This window comes from Papio anubis, unplaced genomic scaffold (genome assembly GCF_008728515.1).
Source record: "Papio anubis isolate 15944 unplaced genomic scaffold, Panubis1.0 scaffold13, whole genome shotgun sequence".
Lineage (NCBI taxonomy): Eukaryota > Metazoa > Chordata > Mammalia > Primates > Cercopithecidae > Papio > Papio anubis.
Genome location: NW_022161247.1, coordinates 428,142 through 452,065, shown reverse-complemented (window position 1 = coordinate 452,065; position 23,924 = coordinate 428,142). Strand labels below are relative to the sequence as shown.

Genomic DNA, 23,924 nt, shown 5'->3' with positions numbered 1-23,924 from the left:
TGCACTGCATTATCAGAGGTTCTCCATGAGGGTTCTACCCCTGCAGGAAACCTCTCTGGATGTCAGGCATTTCCATACATCCTCTGAAATCTAGGTGGAGGTTCCCAAACATCAATTTCTGACTTCTGTGTACCCACAGGCACACACCACATGGAAGCCAAGAAAGCTTGGGGCTTGCACCCCTTGAAGCAATGGCCTGAGGTGTACAATGGCCCCTTTTAGCCAAGGCCAGGACACAAGGTGCCAACTCCCGAGACTGCACAGAACAGCAGCACGACCCTGTGCCAGCCCACAAGACCATTTTTTCCTCCTAGGCCTCTGGGTCTGTGATCAGAGGGGCTGCCATGAAGGTCTCTGACATGCCCTGGAGACACTTTTCCCATTGTCTTGGCAATTAAAATTAAGCTCCTCATTACTTAGGCAAATTTTTGCAGCAAACTTGAATTTCTCCCCAGAAAATGTTTTTCTTTTTTATCACATTGTCAGGCTGCAAATTTTCCAAATCTTTATGTTCTGTTTCCCTTTTAAGCATAAGTTCCAATTTTAGATAATCTCTCTCAAGTTCAAGGTTCACAGATCACTAGGGCAGGGGTGAAATGTCACCTGTCTCTTTGCTAAAGTGTAACAAGAATCACCTTTGCTCCAGTTCTTAATAAGTTTCTCATCTTCATCTGAGACCACCTTGGCCTGGACTTCATTGTTCACATTTCTATCAGCATTTTGGTCAAAACCATTCAACAAGTCTCTAGGAAGCTGCAAACGTTTCCACATCTTCCTATCTTCTGCTGCACCCTCCAAACTGTCCCAACCTCTGCCTGTTACCAAGTTCCAAAGTCACTTCCACATTTTTTGATATCTTTATTTCTTTTATTTTTTGTTTTTTGAGACAGAGTCTCGCTCTGTCACCCAGGCTGGAGTGCGGTGGCCAGATCTCAGCTCACTGTAAGCTCCGCCTCCTGGGTTTACGCCATTCTCCTGCCTTAGCCTCCTGAGTAGCTGGGACTACAGGCGCCTGCCACCTCGCCTGGCTAGTTTTTTATATTTTTAGTAGAGACGGGGTTTCACCATGTTAGCCAGGATGGTCTCGATCTCCTGACCTCATGATCTGCCCGTCTCGGCCTCCCAAAGTACTGGGATTACAGGCTTGACCCACTGCGCCTGGCTTTGATATCTTTATAGCAGTACCCCACTCTCTATGGTACCAATTTACTATGTTAGTCGGTTTTCACACTGCTATAAAGAACTGCCTAAGACTGGGTAATTTATAAAGAAAGGAGGTTTAATTGACTCACAGTTCTAAATGGCTGGGTAGGCCTCAGGAAACTTACAATCATGGCAGAAGGCAAAGGGGAAGCAATCTTGGATATTCGCACATGGTGGCAGGGGAGAGAAGAGTGAGTAGCGAAGAGAGAAGACCCCCTTATAAAATCATCAGATCTCATAAGAATTCACGGTCACAAGAACGGAATTGGGGAAACCATCCCCAAGATCCAATCACCTCCCACCAGGTCTCTCCCTAGACACATAGGGATTATGGGAATTAAAATTCAAGGTGAGATTTGGGTAGGGACACAGCCAAACCATATCAGTAGGCTAGAGAAAATTTGCAACAAATAGAGAAATAATTATCATAATATCCAAGTTGATCAAAATAAAAGACAAATCAATAGATATAAAATAATATAAGTTTGAAATTCACTAAAAAGTCTATTGGCAATCGACATATAAGAATATAATCAACTGCACTAATAATCAGAGTAAAGGAAGGTAATAATGAAATTTCATTTCCACACTTAAAAAGAAACACGATATCACATCTTTGAGAACATAGAGAAATGAATACTCTCATATATTGCTAAAGTGAATTTCCACAAACTCTTTGTAAAGTATCTGGTGATATTCATTACAATGTAAAACAGATATAACCTTTGATACAGAAATAAGAGTTTTAGGACTCTATCTTATTGAAATAAAAGTATAAGTTTCAAAGACATAGTATAAAGAAAACTTATAGGATCCTTATTTGCAAAGTTGAAAAACTGAAAAGAATCTGAATAACATCAATAAATGAATAATTAAATAAATGTTGGTACTTTTTTGCTGTGAAATAGTATATTGCTACTTGAAATAATGTTTTAGAGTTATAGTTACTGACTTGGAAGGATAACTATGGCATAGTACTAAGAAAGAAAATCAGGTTTCAAGGTAGCCTGTAAGATATGATGCTGTTTTGTGGAAAGAAACAACCCTCATGTGTCTCTATACATATACCTATCTTTCTATGATAAGGGGAGGAAATGAAAATAGGCAGGGGAAGATTATGCATTTTGTTTACTTATAGCTTTATGCTATATCAGTAGTTGCAGCAAATAGAGGTTTGTTGTTAATGTTGTTGCTATTTTTTTAACTGTGGAAGAGAAATGTAATATAATAAAAATATGATCAAAAAGGAAAAAAGAAAACAGTCCAGAGAAAATCCTCTCCCCATTTCTAAGATTCCAAAAACCCCAGATACTGTTATGGGAATCAATGGAACAGATGATTCTGTGTCCCTTTCTCCTTATAAAACTGAGCTTTATATGATTACTGGTTTAAAATTAACTTCTCAAAATTCTTCAGATTGATGCCATAAGCCTACAGCTACTCCATTCTTTCTTAGCAATCTTTCTATGTAGTTGTATTGATTATAAACACTCCTATAAAGGCACACTTCTCTCAATAATCATTGGATGTTTCTCTGTGAACACAAACTCTGTGATTATAGGTTTCCAGCAAACAATATATTGATTTGTCTAAATAGCACCTGCTTTGACGCAAAACACAAGTTTCCATCTAGTTGGCTTTCATGGAAGCAGCGATTTTTGTAAATATGACCCCACCACATTTGTCGCAGAGGTAAACAGAAGACCCCAGCTAAGATAATGAAACCCTTCTTCTAGATATACAGTATTTGGGCCAAAGAGACTATAAGAATAGTCCACTTTCAGTGATAAAACCATAAAATATGAAACATGTGAGTTGTCAATAACTAGGTTTGCTGCCATGTGATTAAAGCACAACTGCAGGGAAAGTGAATGAAGCAAACCTCCCAAGAAAGGTAAAAACAATGAGAAAGAGGATCCTGATGGTATTTGAGTCCCTGGTAAAGATGCTTCTGAGGCCTAGCACCACTCAGGAAAATCAACTGATTATTTACTCTTCTGGGTATGACGGCCAGCACAAGTTAAGTTACTATCACTTGTAGTTAAGAAAATATTAACAGCTATAAACTGTATGTTTCATTTCCTTTGAAATGTCCCCAAGAATCTAAGACAGAGTTTGGTTACAGACGTTATCTAAACCATACTAGGCTGGAATAACCTAGTATGGACAGGGGAAAAGGCAGAGTTCAGAACTAATATCATCAGAGAAGGAAGCTTGGGCAGTGTGCAGAGAAAGTTCTATATGAAAATGAAAGAACAGGAAGATGAAAAACATCTTTAAGATGAAGGGAATCTAAGCTGCACAGGGTAAAATTACAGCAAAGAAACCTGATCTTCTATACAAAAAAAAAAAAAAAGAAAGAAAAAAAATTAAAGAAAACAATTGTGCAAGACTAAACTCAGTAATGCGGACGAGTTTAATACAATACTGAAAAACCTCCTAAAGAGGCAAAGATCTTGGACAGTTAATTATGTTGATTTGTTACTGTCTTTATCCTAGGAAATATTTGGCTAAGTTTACAGATGCTATGTTTTGGATGTTAAAAAACAGTCCAACTCTTTTCTTTTTATCTGTAGTGTGTTCGGACCAATGTTTAGTTATATATTCCCAAAGAGATCAAGAATATTTTATTAAGTTCTTCAATAATACTGATGCTGGACATAGACCTATTTATATATCCATTCAACAAACACTGATTAAGCACCTATCCTGTGGCAGGCATTGTTCTAGTTCTTACTTGGGATATAATGGGAAGCAAACCAAATCAAGCAAAAGTTTTTTTCCCTAAGGGAGTTTATCATCTGGCAGATGGAGATTAAAAGCAAGCAATAAACATAATAAATGAGTAAAACTGATAGCATGTTTAATGGTTATAAGCATTTTTGAAAAAAAGGAGAAGTTAAGCAAAATAAGGAAAATGAAGAGGATCTAGTATGTGGAGGGCAAGGAATGTCCATTGTTAAGTAAGGTGGTTTGAATACACCTCATTGAGAAGGTGGCATTTGACAAAAGAAAGTGAATGAATTCAGCAAAGTCTCAGGATACAAAATCAATGTGCAAAAATCACAAGCATTCTCATACACCAATAACAGACAGACAGCCAAATCATGAGTGAACTCCCATTCACAATTGCTTCAAAGAGAATAAAATACCTAGGAATCCAACTTACAAGGGATGTGAAGGACCTCTTCAAGGAGAACTACCAACCACTGCTCAATGAAATAAAAGAGGACACAAACAAATGGAAGAACATTCCATGCTCATGGATAAGAAGAATCAATATCGTGAAAATGGCCATACAGTCCAAGGTAATTTATAGATTCAATGTCATCCCCATTAAGCTACCAATGACTTTCTTCACAGAATTGGAAAAAAACTACTTTAAAGTTCATATGGAACCAAAAAAGAGCCTGCATTGCCAAGCCAATCCTAAGCCAAAAGAACAAAGCTGGAGGCATCACGCTACCTGACTTCAAACTATAGTACAACGCTACAGTAACCAAAACAACATGTTACTGGTACCAAAAGAGAGATACAGACCAATGGAACAGAACAGAGTCCTCAGAAATAATACCACACATCTACAGCCATCTGATCTTTGACAAACCTCACAAAAACAAGAAATGGGGAAAGGATTCCCTATTTAATAAATGGTGCTGGGAAAACTGGCTAGCCACAGGTAGAAAGCTGAAACTGGATCTCTTCCTTACCCCTTATACAAAAATTAATTCAAGTTGGATTAAAGACCTAAATGTTAGACCTAAAACTGTAAAAACCCTAGAAGAAAACCTAGGCAATGCCATTCAGGACATGGGCAAGGACTTCATGTCTAAAACACCAAAAGCAATGGCAACAAAAGCCAAAATCGACAAATGCGATCTAATTAAACTAAAGAGCTTCTGCACAGCAAAAGAAACTACCATCAGAGTGAACAAGCAACCTACAGAATGGGAAAAAATTTTTTCTATCTGCTCATCTGACAAAGGGCTAATATCCAGAATCTACAAAGAACTCACATTTACAAGAAAAAAAACAAACAATCCCATCAAAAAGTGGGCAAAGGATATGAACAGACACTTCTCAAAAGAAGACATTTATGCAGCCAACAGACACAGGAAAAAAATTTGTCATCATCACTGGCTATCAGAGAAATGCAAATCAAACCCACAATGAGATACCATCTCACGCCAGTTAGAATGGCAATCATTAAAAGTCAGGAAACAACAGGTGCTGGAGAGGATGTGGAGAAATAGGAATGCTTTTACACCGTTGGTGGGACTGTAAACTAGTTCAACCACTGTGGAAGACAGTGTGGCAATTCCTCAAGGATCTAGACCTAGAAATACCATTTGACCCAGCCATCCCATGGGTTATAAACCCAAAGGATTATAAATCATGCTGCTATAAAGACACATGCACACATATGTTTATTGCAGCACTATTCACAATAGCAAAGACTTGGAACCAACCCAAATGTCCATCAATGATAGACTGGATTAAGAAAATGTGGCACATATACACCATGGAATACTATGCAGCCAGAAAAAAAGGATGAGTTCATGTCCTTTGTAGGGACATGGATGAAGCTGGAAACCATTATTCTCAGCAAACTATCACAAGGACAAAAAACAAAACACCGTATGTTCTCACTCATAGGTGGGAATTGAACAATGAGAACACTTGGACACAGGAAGGGGAACATCACACACTGGGGCCTGTTTTGGGGTTGAGGAAGGGGGGAGGAATAGCATTAGGAGCTATACCTAATATAAATGACGAGTTAATGGGTGCAGTACACCAACATGGCACATGTATACATATGTAACAAACCTGCATGTTGTATACACAGACTCTAGAACTTAAAGTATAATAAAAATATATATATAAATCATAAAAAAAAAACAAAGTGGATGAATGGGCTAAGCAGACTAACATAACCAGTTTGGCTTATACTTTGAACTTTGAGGAGAAGAGTGACATTTTCTTGTAAATTTTAGGATCAGTTTAATTTTTTTCATTAATGCTAGTTAGAATTGTGATAGAGATTGCATGCAAAATACAGATCAGTTTGGAGACTATTGGCATCTTAATAGTACTAATTATTCTAATCCATGATCATGGGATAGCTTTTCATTTATTTAATTCATATTTAACACTTTTTTGTAAGTTTCAGAGAACATGTTTTAGAATTCTTTTGTGAAACCTGTTAAGTATTTTATTCTTTTTGATGCCATGGTAAAGACAAATATTTCCCTTGTTCAAGTGATTCTCCTACCTCAGCTTCCCAAGTAGCTGGAATTACAGGTGCCCACCACCACACTTGGCTAATTTTGTATTTTTAGTGGAGACGGGGTTTTGCCACGTGGGTCAGGCTGGTCTCGAGCTGCTGACCTCGTGATTCGACCACCTCTGCCTCCCAAAGTGCTGGGACTAGACGTGTCAGCCACTGCGGCCAGCTGATTATTAAGTGTGTTTTTAAATTTCCACATACTTGTGAATTTTCCAAATTTCCTTTTGTACAGACCCTTGAACAACATGGTTTGAATTTCATGGATTCATTTATATGCAGAGTTTCTTCTGCCTCTGCCACCCATGTGAAAACAAGACTGATCCCTCCTCTTCCTGCTCTTCATCAGCCCACTCAAGGTGAGGACAATGAGAACAAAGGACTTTATGATAATCTACTTCCACTTAATGAATAGTAAATATATTTTCTCATGTGATTTTTTTAGTAACATTTTTTTCTAGCTTACTTTATTATAAGAAGTATCTAATACATATAACACAAAAAGTATATGTCAATCAACTGTTTATGTTATGGATAAGGTTTCCAGTCAACACAAGGCTATTAGTAGGTATGGTCTGGGGAATCAAAAGTTATACACAAATTTTTCACTGACTCAGGGGTCAGTACCCATAACACCCACATTGTTCAAGAGTCAACTGTATTTGATTTCATTTCCTTACTGGATTACAATATACTAAGTATGATTTCAATCCTTTCATATATGCTAACTAATGGGGTCTAACATATGCTCTATTCAGGAAAATTTTCCCTGTGTGCTTGAAAAGAAAGTTATTCTGCTGAGGTTAGGTAGAGTATTCTATAGATAATATGTATAGCTAAGTTATAGTTTTGTTGTATTTTTAAATTTCCAACTTTTATTTTAGGTTTAGGGGGTACATGCACAGGTTTATTACATGGGTAAATATCATGTCATGGGGGTTTGGTATACAGATTATTTTGTCACCCAAATAAGAAGCGTAGTACTCAATAGGTAGTTTTTCAATCTTCATCCTCCTCCACCCTTCATCCTCAAGTAGGACCCAGTGTCTATTGTTCCCTTTTTTGTATCCATGTGTACTCAAGGTTTAGCTCCCACTTGTAAGTGAAAATATGTGGCAATTCATTTACTGTTTCTGTGGTAATTTACATGGGATAATGGCCTTCATCTCTATCCATGTTGCTGCAAAGAACCTGATCTCATTCTTTTCTATAGCTGCATTGTATTCCATCATGTCTATTTACCAAATTTCCTTCATTTAGTTCATTGTTGATAGGCATCTAGGTTGACTACGTGTCTTTGTATTGTGAATTGGGGTGCAATAATCATATACATGTATGTGCCTTTATGGTAAGAATGATTTCCATTTATTTGAGTATATACCCAGTAATGGGATTCCTGTGTCAAAGAGCAGTTCTATTTTAAGTTCCTTGAGAAATCACCAAACTGCTTTCCACAGTGGCTGAACTATTTTACATTCCCACTTGCTGTGTATAAGCATTCCCTTTCTTGTACAACCTCATAAACATCTGTGATTTTTTGATTTTTTAATAATAGCCATTCTGATTGGTGTGAGATGGTATCTTATTATTGTTTTGATTTGCATTTCTCTAATGATTAGTGGTGTTGTGCATTGTTTCATATGCTTTCTAGCCGTCTGTATGTCTTCTAAGATGTGTCAGGTCATGACATTTGTCTATTTTTTAATAAGATTGTTTTCTGTTTGTTAATTAGTTTTAGTTCCTTATAGTCTCTGGATTTGACCTTTACTGGATGCATAGTTTGCAAATATTTCATCTCTTTCTATAGGTTTTCTGTTTGCTGACACTTTCTTTTGCTATGTAGGAGCACTTCAATTTAATTAAGTCCCATTTATCAATTTCGTTTTTGTTGCAATTGCTTTTGGAGTCTTCAAAATGAAATTTTTGTCAGGTTGTATGTCCAGAATGGTGTCTCCTGCATTATCTTCCAGGGTTTTTATAATTTTGGGTTTTGCATTTAAGTCTTTAATCCTTCTTGAGTTGATTTTTTTATATGGTGAAAAGAAGGTGTCCAGTTTCATTCTTCTGCATGTGGCTAGGCAGTTACAACAGCACCATTTATTAAATAGGGAGTTCCTCCCCCATTGCTGTTTTTGTACTTTGTCAAAAATCAGATGGTTGTAGGTGTATGGTATTATTTCTAGCTTATCTAACCTGTTCCATTGGTCATTGGTCTGTCTGAATTTGTACCAGCACCATGCTGTTTTGGTTACTGTAGTCTTGTAGTCTAGTTTGAAGTCAGGAAATGTAATGCCTCCAGCTTTGTTCTTTTTGCTTGGAATTGCCTTAGCTATTTGAGCTCTTCTTTATTTCCATATGAATTTTAGAATACTTTTCTTTCTAATTCTGTGAAGAATGTCATTGGTAGTTTCATAGGAATAGCACTGAAAATTTAGATTGCTTTGGGAAGTATAGCCATTTTAACAATATTGGTATTTCCCATCCATGAGCATGGAATGATTTTTTATTTCTTCGTGTCATCTCTGATTTCTTTAAGCAGTGTTTGATAATTCTTGTTGTAGAGGTCTTTTGCCTCCAGGGTTACCTGTATTCTTAGGTATTTTATACTTTTTTTTGGGGGGGGGCTATTGTTAATGGGATTGTATTATTGATTTGGTTCTCAGCTTGGACATTGTTGGTGTATAAAAATGCTACTAAGTTTTGTACACTGATTTTGTATCCTGAAACTTTGCTGAAGTTATTTCTCAGATCTAGGAATTTTGGGGAAGAAATTACGGAATTTTCTACATAATTTGATTTCCTCTCTTCCTGCATGGATGCCTTTTTTTTCTCTTGCCTAATTGTTTTAGCTAGGACTTCCAGTAATATGTTGAATAGGACTGGTGAGGATCAGCATCCTTGTCTTGTTCCAGTTTTCAAAGGGAATGCTTTCAGCTACTGCGCATTCAGTATGATGTTGGCTGTAGGTTCGTCATAGATATTTCTTATTACATTGAGGTATGTTCCTTCAATACCTAATTTGTTGAAAATTTTTAACATGAAGCTTGTTGAATTTATCAAAAGCCTTTTCTGCATCTATTGAGAAAATCATGTGGTTTTTGCCTTTAGTTCCATTTGATGAATCATATTTATTAATTTGTGTATTTTGAAGAAATACTGCATCCCAGTGATAAGCCTAATTAATTGTGTTGGATGAGCTTTTTAAAGTGCTGCTTGATTTGGTTTTGGTATGCAAGCTTTTTTTTTTTTTTTTTTGAAGATTTTTGGATCTATATTTATCAAAGGTATTGGCCTTAAGTTTTCTTTTTTTGTTGTGTCTCTGCCAGGATTTGAAATTAGTATGATGCTGGCCTGTTAGAATGAGTTAGGAAGGAATCCCTCCTCCTTGATTTTTTGAAATAGTTTTAGTAGGAATGGTACCAGTATTCTTTATATATCTGGTATAATTTGGCTGTGAATTCACCTGGTCCTGGGCTTTTTCTAGTTCATAGGCTTTCTATTACTGATTCAATTTTAGAACTCATTGTTGGTCTGTTCAGGGATTCAATATCTTTCTGGTTCAATCTGGGGAGGTTGTGTCTTTCCAGGAATTTATCCATTTCTTCTACATTTTCTAGTTTGTGTGTATAAAGGTGTTTGTAGTAGTTGCTGGTTGGGGTAGGGGGGTTGTATGTCTGTGTGGTTAGTGATAATGTTCCTTTTGTCATTTCTGATTGTATTTATTTGGGGTTTCTCTGTTGTTTTCTTTATTAGTCTAGCTAGTTGTCCAACAATCTTATTTATTCTTTCAAAAAAACAAGCTACAGATTTTTTAAATCTTTTGTATGGTTTTTGATGTCTCAATTTACTTTAGTTCAGCTCTGATTTTGGTTATTTCTTGTCTTCTGCTACCTTTGGGGTTGGTTTGTTTTTGTTTCTCTAGTTCCTTGAGGTGTGATGTGAGGTTGTTAACTTGTGATCTAACTTTGTGATGTGGGCATTCAACACTATAAACTTCCTTCTTAACACTGCTTTAGCTGTGTCCCAGAGATTCTAGTATGTCTTATCTTCATTTTTATTACGTCAAAAGAATTTCTTGGACAGGTACCATGGCTCATGCCTGTAATCCCAGCACTTTGGGAGGCCGAGGCGGGTGGATCAAGAGGTCAGGAGATTGAGACCATCCTGACCAACACGGTGAAACACCATCTCTACTAAAAATACAAAAATTAGCTGGGCATGGTAGCATGCACCTGTAGTCCAGCTACTCAGGAGGCTGAAGCAGAAGAATCACTTGAACCCCGGAGGCAGAGGTTGCAATGAGCTGAGATCGCACCACTGCAATCCAGCCTGGTGACAGAGTGAGACTCCACCTCAAAAAAAAAAAAAGAAGAAGAAGAAGAAAACAAAGAATTTCTTGATTTCTGCCTTAATTTCATTATTTACCCAAAAGTCATTCAGGAATAGGTTGTTTAATTTGCATGTAATTTTATGGTTTTCACAGATATTCTTAGTATTGATTTCTATTTTTATTGCACTGTGGTTTTAGAATGTGGTTGGTATTACTTTGTTCTTTTATTGAATTTACTGAGAATTGTTTTATGGCTGAGCATGTGGTCAACTTTGGAGTATATACTATGTGCAGATGAGAAGGATATATATGTTGTTGTTGTTTGGTGGAGTGTTCTTTAGATGCCTGTTAGGTCCATTTGGTCAAGTGTCAAGTATTCATCCTGAATATCTTTATTCATTTTCTTCCTCAAAAATCTGTCCACTACAGTGGTGTTAAAGTCTCCCACTATTATTGTGTGCTTATCTAAGTCTCTTTGTAGGTCTCTGAGAACTTGTTTTATGAATATTGGTGTGCCAGTGTTAGGTGCATATATATTCAGGATAGTTAAGTCTTCTTATTGAACAGAACCGTTTATCATTATGGAATGTCCTCCATTGTCTTTTTTAACTGTTTTGGGCTTAAAGTCTGTTTTTTCTTAAATTAGGATACCAACTCCCTGATCTTGTTTGTTTTCCCCTTGCCTAGTTTATTTTTCTCCATCCCTTTACTTTGAACCTATGGGTATCATTGCACACGAGATGCATCTCTTAAAGACAGTATACCGTTGGGTCTTATTTCTTCATCCAACTTTCCACTATGTGCCTTTTATGTGGCGTGTTTAGCCCATTTACATTCAATGTTAACATTGATATGTATGAATTTGATCCTGTCATCATGTTGTTAGCTGGTTGTTATGCAGACTTGATTGTGTAGTTTATTTACAGTGTCAATGGTCTATGTACTTCAGTATGTTTTTGTGGTGGCCAGTAACAGTCTTTATTTCCGTGTAGAGTACTCCCTTAAGGACCTCTCATAAGGCAGGTCTCATGGTAATAAATTTCCTTAGCTTTTGTTTGTCTGAAAAGAATTGTATGTCTCCTTCACCCATGAAGCTTAGTTTGAATGGATATAAAGTTCTTGGTTGTAACTCCTTTTCTTTAAGAATGCTGAATATAAATCCCTCAATCTCATCTGGCTTGTAGAGTTTCTGCTGAAAGTTTTGCTGCTAGCCTGATGGAATTCCCTTTGTAGGGAATTCTGTCTTCTCTCTACTTGCCTTAAATATTTTTCCTTTCAGGTTGCCCCTGGAGAGTTTAATGACTCTATGTCTTGGGGATGAATGTCTTGTATGTAGTATCTCACAGGGGTTTTCTGACTTTCCTGAATTAGTTTGTTGACCTCTCTAGCAAGTTTGGGAATATTTTGATGAAAAATATCCTCAGATATGTTTTCCAAGTTGCTTGCACTCTCTCTGTCTTTCAGGGATGCCAGTGAGTCACAGGTTTGACTACTTTACATAATCCTATATCTTTCAGAGGATTTATTCATTCTTTTTTATTCTTTTTCTCTGACTGAGTTGATTTCAAAAACCGGTCTTGGAATTCTGAAATTCTTTTCTTAACTTGACCTATTCTGCTGTTGACATTTTCAATTGTATTATAAAATTCTTGTAGTGAGTTTTTAGTTCTATAAAATCAGTTTGGTTCTTTCTTAACATGGCTACTTCCTCTTTCAGCTCTTGTATCATTTTATTGAATTCCTTAGATTCCTTGGATTGAACTTTGACTTTCTCCTAAATCTTGATGATCTTTTTTGCTATCCCAATTCTGAATTTTATGTCTTTCATTTCAGCTATTTTAGCCTGGTTAGGAACCACCGCTGAGGAGCTAGTGCAGTTGTTTGGAGTTAAAAAGACACTGTGGTGGCCAGGTGCAGTGGCTTATGCCTATAATCCCAACACTTTGGGAGGCAGAGGTGGGCAGATCACAAGGTCAGGAGATGGAGACCATCCTGGCTAACACAGTGAAACCCTGTCTCTACTAAAAATACAAAAAATTAGCTGGCGAGGTGGCAGGTGCCTGTAGTTCCAGCCATAAAGTGCTTTATTTCAGTGAAAACGGGGACATTTTCTACTACAGGAAAAAGCATAGCATAGTGTAAATAGGATTTTGGTACTATCTGTGATTTCAAGTCTGCACTTGGAGTCTTAGAATGTATCTCTGTGGAGAAGGATGAACTACTGTGTGTATGTGTGTGTGTGTGTATACATGTATACATATGTGTATGTGTATGCATACACACATATATGTATGCGTGGGTGCATATATATACATATGTGTGTGTGTATGCATATATATGTTGGTATCAGCAATGGTGGCTCATCTCACACAGCTCTGGGGCACTTTTTTTTTCTCCATTCTGTTTTCTCTCTGATCTTCAGAATGCATAATCTCAATTGTCATATCTTCCAGTTCACGGATTCTTTCTTTGATCAGCTCAAATGTGCTATTTAACCCCTCTAGTGATTTTTTTTTCCTCTTCATTGATTATACTTTTCACTCTAGAAATTCTATTTGGCTCTTTTTATTGTTTCTGTCTATTTATGGATATTCTCTAGTTAGAGAAGCAATTCTTACACTTTCCTTAATGTGTTCAGACTGTTTTATTCTTTGAACATATTTATAACAGGTAATTTAAATTCACTATAGTAAGCAAAACATCTGAATTTCTTCAGGGACAATGTCTAATGTCTGCTTTTTATTTCTGTGTGCATAGGCCACATTTTCCTGCTTCTTCACATATCTATTAAATTTGTTTTTTAAAACTGGATATTTTGAATAATATTTGTGGCAACTCCAGAAAATCAGACCTACTCCCCCAAACCACATATTTTATTATTGCTGTTTATTGTTGCTATTGTTGCTGTTGTTATTGATGTTGCTGCTACTACTACTATTTGTTTAAGGAATTTCTTTATCCAGTTCTGCAAACTCTGTATACTTTGTTATGTTTTACCCCTGACTGGAGTCTCTGCTTGGTTAGCTCAGGGATTAGCTAATGATTGAACAGAGATGTTCTTAAATATCTTGAATCAGTAAGTCTCCCATCATTTGCTACGGGACTGTGTGTGTGGTGGAGCACAAAGTCAACACTGAATGCTTACTTTCTGCTTGCAGAGACCCTCAAGCTCAGCAAGAGGTGAAAGATTAACGTCGTCTCAGGTTTTTGCTGCTATTGTTGTTGCTGGTGTTTTAATCCAGAGTCCTCACAGCTACCAGGAGTTATGTATACAGTCCCGTAAATACACATGCCTTCTAAATTCCCAGGAATATGTCAGAGCTTTCCAATACCTCGTAGAAGCATCTCATTTCCCAGATTTTCCTTTAAAGTTTTTGGTCAGTCTCTTATTTGCCTCAACTGGCACCCCCACCTTAGACAGTCGTAATGTTAAACAGTGGACCAATGATCTTCATCAAATGCCCTGGGAAAAGGACTTTTCCCACTGAATGATCTCTGAGTCAGATCAAACAAAGACAAACCTTGTAAAAAGAAGATTTTCTAGGGAGCTGTCAGGTGGGTCAAAGAGTGACAGTTCCCTGGGGATAGGTCTTTTTGAGAAACATCCAACCTTTTCTGACCGCTGTAGCAACTGTTAGGCATCTGGACTTTTTTGCTGCCATGGTTATAAGCCCGCTAGTTTTTCGCACTGCTGGGGACCTGGGGATTAGGAGATCAGAATAGAATAAGTCAAAACGCCACATCCCCACTGGTCTTACTAATCTCCAGCCATTTTTCTTAAACAGTCTTCAAACTTTTACAGGCTTTTGGCTAATTTCCAGAGTTCTGAAAAAGTTTGACCTCGATAATTCTTGCCACTGTTGCTTTTATAAAGGAGTAGATTTTTGAAGGTCTTTATTTTGCCATTCTGGAATCTTTTTCTCCTAAATATCTTTTAACACACTAGTCTAACCATTCAACTTAAAAAAAATTATGCCAAAACTTCTCTTTAATTTCTAGATAAGGTCCCAAAAATGACTTACAAAGTCCTATGAAATCCATTCTTACCTATCTCTTAGCCTTGATGAGGCTCAGGAAATAATACCCCAAGGTATGGCGCCTTGGTACACTGAGTACTTTGAACTGAAAAACATTAGAAGGCCATCAGAAGCAACGTCTCTTTCTTACCTCCTGCCCTTCTTTCTCCTGCTTTCCTTCCATTTCTAAGGCAAGCCCCAGAAACTAGAATCCTCTTCCCCAAAGTGGGTCTTAGAAACCAGAATCCTTCTCCCCCAAAGCCAGCCACAAAACCTAAAAATATTGTTCTAATCTTCCCCTGCTTTTCTGTATAAGACCTGGTCATGAAGAAATGTTTTGAATTACCTTACCTGAAAGTAGATTTTAAGACCCTCATTCCAGAAGGGGTCCTACCCCATAACTGGGAGGAAGAAATGTCACAAAAAGGCCAAAAAGAATTCAAACAGATAGGCCTTGCTAGGTTTCCCCACTGGTCTATTATTATTAGATCATTCCCTTTGTGTCCAATCCCATTTCTACGTGGCTGTACAATCTGGATTAATTAAATATGTTCTACTTTTCTCTTGTTAACTTGTCTTTTGTTATAGGAATACCAGTCATGACTCATAGGATGAATAAAATGGGTATTACACCCTTTCCACTCCTACACCCTCAAACTCTATCATTCTTCCCCAGGCCTCCTTCTGATACCTATAAGAAGCCATCTTCCTACCGGCTTTTTGCACAGATTATTCTTTCTCTTACTCCCTGTTTCCACCATTCCTCTCACCAGGCTGATTCCTATCAACTCTCAGGTCTCCTTGTAAATGTCATTTCCTCGGGGAGCCTTTTCTGGCTCACAGGCAAGATTCAATCTGCATCAAACGCTCTCATGATACCCTGTGTTTCTCCTTCATAGCCTTTATCGTAACTGTAATGAAATGTAATTTCTGTAAGTATTTGCTGAATATTAACAATTTTGATGGCAGAAATTTAATCTGGCTCAGAGGAAAATGGCAAATAAATGTTTATTGAAATGAATAAATGAGTGAGTGAATGAATGCAAGAATAGAAGAAATGCACTATGCAAATATCTGGCTACAAAAGTTGTTCTGTCTTGCAGAAAGTCAGTAAAGAGAGAGACGGACATCATTGAAGTATCCCAGAAACTCCATACAGATAAAAGTCCCTCGTTTTATACATGAGCATACCTTCTTCAGGTGAGCAAGATTGTTTTGCACCAGCTGCCAATCCAGGTTGCAAAGTGCATGAGAAAACTTTATCCATACCCAGGCAAGAGCTCCAGAAAATCTGTAATCATTTGCATTTAATGCAGTCCAGGAGCATAAGTGTTTCTAAAATGCTCTGTAAATAATTCTAATATGCAATCAGGTTTGAGAATCACTCTAGATTAAAAAGTACCTTGTCTCAAGTCTGTTTCTGTCAATCCTCTGGAGTCCATATGGCAAGGAAGTATAATAAGATTTGGGAAAATCATTAGTGATCATCTTGAAAACTATAGAAGGGTCACTATGACTTGTGTGTGTCTCTCAATCAAAAAACTAAAGCAAAGGTACTTTTCACATTTGATGTAACACAAAAAGGTTGTTTCTAAGGAAGAGACAATATGTTTTCTGCTAATAAACTCCAGGGTGGCTTTGTGGCTGTCTTGATTAATTGGTGACTATGAAATAACCAGTGCTCGGGGATACATGAGACAGCAAAGGATTGTAAGTGACAATTTGCTGTTAAAATTCATCGGCCCCTGCAAAGCGCCTTGATTAATAAAGTCACTGTGCTTGTCTCCACGCTGAGGAGGGGGCCCCTGTAGAAGGAAGGGAAAACAAATTTGCAAGGATGCTCTCGCTAAAGAGGTTCGGCACCCGATTGCATTTAATCTCTCTGCTGTTGCATCAGGCAAGTACCTTCTCCCTCTCAATTATTCACTAGTGCTGCCATTAATCACAGCCCACTGTAAAGGAAAGTAGGGAGGAGGTAGGGGAGACAGAACTCTCCTTCTCGGCTTGTAGCTGGGGAGAATGATTGGTAAGCAGGGGACCCAGGAGGGGAACTGCTGGGTTATGACCAACCAGAGGAACTTAAAATAGGATTTGCAGAGTTGAGCCTCAGCAGGCCACAGCTGGATGCTCTTCTGCCTGCCACAGCCTCTGTGGAGAAGGTTCTTGGTGCAACATCGCCATCTACAGGTAACTGTGAGAACTGCTTTGAGGGAGTTGCTGAGCTCGGGAAAACTGCCCTGAAATGAGATCAAGGTAACCCCAGAGGTTTTGCACTAGCCAGGGAAGTAGGACAACATTGGTTTTCATGGCACAGGGCTACCTTCCTTGGTGTTTGGACCTACAGCTTGTCATCCTGCCTGATGTTAAGCTAGTACCAACGTGAGAATATCACGAACAATGGATTCCCATGAGATTTCATGAATGACCCATTTGTTCCTAGAGAAAACAAAACGAAACAAAAACAACAGCTTACCCAAGCTTAGAAGTCTACCCAGTCAGAGAGGTCTGCTACACTGCATTAGACCTTCCTTTGAAAACAGTCTAAGGGTTTCTAAGAGCCATTTATTCTAAAATCAGTGTTAAAATATTTCTAAACTCAATATAAGGAAAATTGTTTTAATGTTATATGGTTATATTTTTCAGGCATATTTTCCAAGATGCTTTCTGATACATGATGAATGAGAACCCAGTATTGGTACAGCTCAAAACTCTAATATGTCAGAAATGGAAGGGTCTGTTGGGAGTGTCTATACTTCAATGTTTCTGCAGTACCCTAGGAGTTTACAAATATGATCCCATTTAATACACACAAAAACCTGTGTATGTGCTGGTATCCCCATTGCATACATGAGACTAATTCAGAGGAGAAGTCTTAAAGAATATGTCATCTCAGCTCTGCTAATGTGAGCTGTGTGACTTTGAACAGGTCACTTGATCTCTCTGAGACTTCTTTCTTTTTTCTTTTTTTTTAATCTGTACATCGATGAGGTTGGATGAAAGAAAACAATTTGGGATGCTTGAATATAAGTTGAAAACAAAGAAATACATTGAAGCTTGAGGTCTCTTAGGTCAACAAATTGTAAGTGGCTCAGTTGCTGAATAAAATTCAAGTCAACTAGACTATTCTACTCTTGATGACAGCACGAGGCTGGTCATTAATGGACTCAGCCCCTCACCTGATTCATTTCTCTGCTTTGCTATGGGCAGGAGTCCAATAATTCACAGATGGAAGTGTTTTCTACACCCTTGCCTTTGACATGCAGTAGAGAAGAGAGCTTGAGTTTTGAATTTGAGATAGTAAAGAGTCTGTCTGCCTTTCTACCTCGCTGGCATTCAAAGACTACTAACCCACATGGGTGCACATTGTCAACACATAGCCCATTTCTAAGAGGGTTATGCATCAGGACCAGGATATGAGGAGCAACTACTCCCTGGAAACGTTTAAGCAAAGAAAAAAGGCATATTCCAGGAATATTAAATATGATTTTTTTACAGTCTTTTAATAAAGCCACCTTGGAATAGGACATGGTTGACAGCATTTCCCCAGACGGGGTGTTAAATATAGCATTCAAACCAGAAAATTACTCATTGATTTGCCCTGTGAAAAGATAAATGTCTATTCAACTGTGTTCTATCCCAGTGCAGACCTTATTGTTTTTTAGCAAAACAGTCTGAGTGAGTCTCCCTAATGAGGCAACACAGCATGAAAACACTGCAAGCACATGGCACAGGACAGGACGAGAGCCCTTGCCAACAAAATGCAGTACCCCGGAAGGCTGCCCACAGCTCCCGGAAGCAGGGTGTGCATGCCAGCTCAACAAGGTGGCCGCACTACTCCAGACAACAAAATAACAACAGCAGATACACCACCCCGGAGCTAATACACATGGTAAATGAAAACTTGGTCTCAGGAGGGAGCAGAGATAAAAGCTTACAATTCACTTCCCCAGGAGCTTCTGAAATCACTACTGTTTTGGCTTTTGCTTAAAGACAGTTTTCATGACGACAGGTGACTGCCATCTGTAAGACCCTGGCAGACCACATATGCCTAATAATGCTCTCTCATTTTATCCAGTGTTTTACAGCTCACATAGGGATACTGTGTGTCCAAACTCATTTGATTCTCTTAACAACCCTATTAAACAGGTGGTACAGGTACCCACTGCACTGGCTGAATTTTTTTTTTTCAGACAGATGCTGTCAAGTATTATTGTATCTTGTATCTATTTGTTCACCTCAACAAGCATATATGGAGGGCCCACTCTGTTCTAGGCACTGGGAGGAGGTGGAGAAGCACAGAGAAGGGAGAAAGCAGAGGTGGGTCTAATATGGTCTACATGACAACGGTTTCAAGGAACTCCTAAATCTCAGGGGGATGCAGATGGACTAATAGATAACTCCAACTCAATATGGACAGGGCAGAGAAGTAGGGATTCACAGTTCCTAGGGGAAGTGCAGAGGAGTGGTGACTTGACTTATAGGAGTTTTCTGAATTGCAAGAGGACTTATTTAATTTTACAGTTCATTCTGATTCTTAAAAAAACGTAAGAATGATGCAATGATATGCACTTTGGGATCATAGATCAGCTGACATTATGAGATATTTTACTATTGATTATTGTGCTGCAACTAACAACAAAACCTCTAGGTAAGACAAGCAAGCTCTTTGCCTTCCTTTTACTGAAGCTCACAACAGTTGAATGGCTTGTTCCAGGTAATAGATCAGGAATTCGAATTTACTAGGGAATTACTCCATGCTGAGTTCTAATCTGCATTCTACTCCAGTGCTTCTCAAATTGAATGACTATACAAACCTCTTAGGGATTTTGCTAAATTATAGATTGGGGTTCAGAAAGCCTGAAGTGGGGACTAGAATTCAGCATTTCTAACAAGCAGCCAAGTGATACAAATGCTGTTGATGCACAGACCTCACTTTGACTAGCAAAGATCCAGAGAGCCCTAAAAGTGGCTATTATCAAAAAGGAGGTAAAAATTAGAGTACATGAATTATAGCAATGGTGAATAGGTTTTACAGAAATTAGGAGAGAAAAAGTAGAAAATTAGGGGAAAACAATCTTCAAATTTAAGGACAGGCCAAAGGTTTTGAAGACCTAGTACAGCTAAAGGCCCTTAGACAAGATCCAGCACTGTGGTGCCAAACCTGAAGTTCTCAAATCTCTAAGGATCCAAGAAATCATCAGTGAGGACCCTTGAACAAATTTTATATATTCAAAAAATAACTATTTGAAATTGAATATTTATATAAACAAGGCCTCTTTTGTTAATGAAAACATGGACTCATTAACCAGATGTACTACTGCTTTGTCCTTCTATTGTAGGCCTAATACTTATTGTCTATATTACAGACAATAAGATATATACATCTTTGATTAATTAAAAATAAAGAAACAAATTAGGTATTAATAAATGCAGTTCAAGTAATCAAGGGAGACTAATAGAAGTAATACTTGGTAGGAAAAATGTTGAGAAATAATTCAAACCCCTTATTTTATGAGTTTTTAAACTTTTTATTGTTTTATCTTTGGGTTAGTTTGTTTTTTTTGTTGCACCGATTTTGCATTAGCTTATACCCATAAATATTAAGTAACTAAGCAAAGGTTTAAAGGTAAGATAATAGAAGAACCAGAAACAGATCCCAAATGTTCTAACTTGAAGCGAATAATAGTTGCCATTTACAAATAACCTATTAAGTGCCAAGCACCTGCATTACTTATCACATTAAATCATCCAAAAAAAAAAAAAAAGAAAACTAAAAGGAAAGTAATTTTGTATTACTATTTTACAGACCAAGAATCTCAGCCCCAGAAACATGCAGTAACCTGCCCAGAAAAATACTCAGCAAGTAAAATGCTTATTCAGCAATGGATCTTAAGTCTTGGCCCCAAAGCCTATCCTTCGAATCCAAGTTGTAATTCTCTCAAGTTGCTGTGAGATTCCAGGATCCTCATACTGCATATTTGACCACTGAGAAGAAATTACTGGTTTATTTATTTGATCTAGACTTTCCAAAAGTGCCTGTGAAGACTAGAGAAAATATAAATAAACAGCCCCAATATTTCCCTCAGCAGCCTACTAGCCTTTTGCCATTTCTCTTAAAGACTCTGAAACTTGCATTCCCTCAGACACACAGAGGAGAGGCACTAATCTCAGCATGGATGAATGCAAGCCTAATTATCTCTCTTTTGCCCTAAGAGTGCAACAGAACAAACACAATGTTAGGAATCCAATAAACCCAGATTTAAATCCAACTCCCTATGTACTGACTTGTGATCACTGACCATTCACTGACACCTCTGAACCATTTTTATTATCTGATAAAAGAAAGATAATACTGCATTTTTCATTGGATGGTGGTGAGGATTACATAAACTTAAGTAAGTAAGGCCCTTAGCACAGGTCAAGTACCAGATAAATACATGAGTAGCCCTTATCAGATTGGGTGATTATCACCTTGGAAATCACAATTTGCTTTTGGCTTGTGTCAGCCAAATCATGGGCTTCTGACAGAATCCATCCTTTTCTTTCTAAATAATTCAAAATGGTTTCCCTGATCTTATTTCAGGGATATTCTGAAATGTTGAAGCTGGGTGACCATACATAAATGACAGCATTCATTCTGAAAATAAATATGACTTTGCAAAGACCACTAATGTGGTCAGAACAGAACTGGTGTGGCCAACTAAAAGGTGACCTCCATTTCTCTGAGGAAGTATCAGACTGGATGTATCCTAATTTGGACTTCATCTTTCATCACTTTTCAGGAGGGTGAGAAGGAGAGTCTGGTGAAGTCATTCGTTTTTGCCCAATCATGTTTTGCTTACCTCACTCACTCCAGGGAAAACACACAAACAAATAAAAACATCAGTTTTCTTAGCCAGCTCACACTTCAAATAAAGTATGAAGAAGGGAACAGTACTTATAGTGCCAAATTGGTCATACTGTGTCATCGTGGAGGTGTAATGACCTCCATAGATTACATCTATGGGTGTAATCTAATGCAAAAATCAAATGGGTGAAAAACTAATATTTGTAAATGAGTGATAAAGGGTAGACAGTGAAATAAAGGAATGCGACCCTTTCTTTAATAACAGAGAACAATGTTTTTGTTCAAGAAACTAAAAAACAAAAATAAAGAAAAGAAAAGAAGAAGATCTGGGGGAGGGGAGAAACACAACTTTAATTTTTAAAGACTCGGTGCTCAGTGAAACCAATTGATGCTTTTGATTCCTTTACTCTATTTAGATTCTCCTTGCACAGCCATCATCAGACCTCCCATACTCAAACAGACTGACAAATACTGATTTTTAACTCCACCAGTGAGGGGCTTCTTATTCTGCTCCCAGAGAACACATGTGTGAAATGAGTTTTGCAAGTTGACTCAAGTCAGTCCCAGCTGGGTCCGTTCTCCTGCTGAAAAGGCAAGCCCACAGAGGCATCCTGGCTTCCAGCAAAAAGTGATCTGCCATCCAGCGCAGCTATGGCTCTCTGGGAAGCTAACGCATTTTCTAAGACTCAGGTTGCTCTGCAGAGTCAGAAAAAGACCTAAAGAACTAGGTCTGAGTAGAAAGATATTTGAATTTGGAGAGGATGAACTATGAGGAAATTAGAATTTTCTTCTCAATGTGGTGAAGAACTGGCAAGTCCACCATGACTTGACTTGGCTCACTTCTACAGCCTCATGACAGCACTTACACTTGGAGCTCTAGCCAAATCAATTACTCACAGATCTTAAACAAGCCATGATCTCTCTCATCCTCCAGGCTTGCTTAAAGATGGCATCTTCAAAACCCATTTCCTTATAGCAGCACTTGCTTATCCCATTGTATCATAAATACCTGTTAACTTACTAGTATTCTCCATTATTTGGAGAGTTATTTGAATGTGATGTACTATAACTTTTCCACTCTTGTGCCTTCAGTATCTAATAATAGGCATACATTAATGTTCTTGATTGATAATAAGTGCATAAATAAATAAAGGAATGGAAAAAAGGCAAGAGACCATTTCCAGCCTTGTCTATCATTAGTAAGCTATTGTAAACATATTAAGCTATACCATTTAATGAGTTTACACTTTGTGCTAGTAACAAGCTAAGTGCTTTATACAATATGTCTTTTCATCTTCACACTACTGTTGTGAGAAAGTAAGAATTATTATCCCCATTTAAGCAGAAAAAATAATAATTAGAGGCTCAGGAAATTGAGAAAATTATAAGTCTACACATTTAGAAAGTAACAGAATTGAGATTTGCAACATGATGTGCTGTCTCCCTGTGATGCTCAAGATTTGAACAAATGTTGGGAATTCTCAGGCGTTGGGTGTTTACATTGCTCTATTGGAGCCATTCATTATACCATTCATTATATTAATAGTGAATAGTCACCTATTTTTGCATCCATTCTGTAAGTATTTATTTATAATCTACTTTAAACCAGACTCTGTACTAGGTTTTAGGGGATACAAAAAAATGAGTAACACTCCTTGTTTTCAACCTGCTTGCAGTTTAACTGGAAAGATGATAACCCAGAGAGTTGCAATATAACTTAAGCCCCTCAAGAGCTATGTGAGGTAATAGAAATTTTGAAAGAAAATGATCACCAATATAGCCTAAACCAACCATTTAGTCTCTTTTCATCCGTCAAATAGCACTCCACTCCCTCCAGCAGCAGCAAGAAGTACCCTATCTATTTTTATCACTTAAAAATGTATTTTGATCATGGTACTACCTGCTGAAAAACAATCAGTGACCTCATTGTCAAGCAAAAAACTCTAAACTTCTTATTAACATGCTATAACTTGTTCCTACGTACATTTCCAGAGCTATCCTCTGTATTGCTTCTTAAAGTCCTCACTGGTTCCACACCATTTTCTAGATATATCCTCTGCATCTTTGTTCTAGCTACTTTCACTGGGGTTAGATTTATTCTATTTAGGCTTTTCTGCTAACTATAGTCTTTCTTTTCCTGGACACTTCTAAAACATTTTGCTTCATGTAGGTATCTCCTTTCTTATACAGCTTTGTCAGAAAATATTGAATTATCCTTGGTTGAAATTAACCAGTTATATG

At 37.6% G+C, this 23,924-nt stretch overlaps 1 long non-coding RNA gene across 6 annotated transcripts in view; it reads left to right on the top strand.

Moving 5' to 3' along the window:
- LOC110741201 overlaps positions 1-23,924 on the top strand; it is a 72,248-nt gene that overhangs the window by 1,816 nt on the left and 46,508 nt on the right. For all 6 annotated transcript variants that reach the window (XR_002517013.2, XR_002517014.2, XR_004181223.1 and 3 more), the window contains exons 2-3: positions 6,726-6,849; positions 15,940-16,036. This is a non-coding gene — a long non-coding RNA (uncharacterized LOC110741201). The remainder of the gene's footprint in view (positions 1-6,725; positions 6,850-15,939; positions 16,037-23,924) is intronic.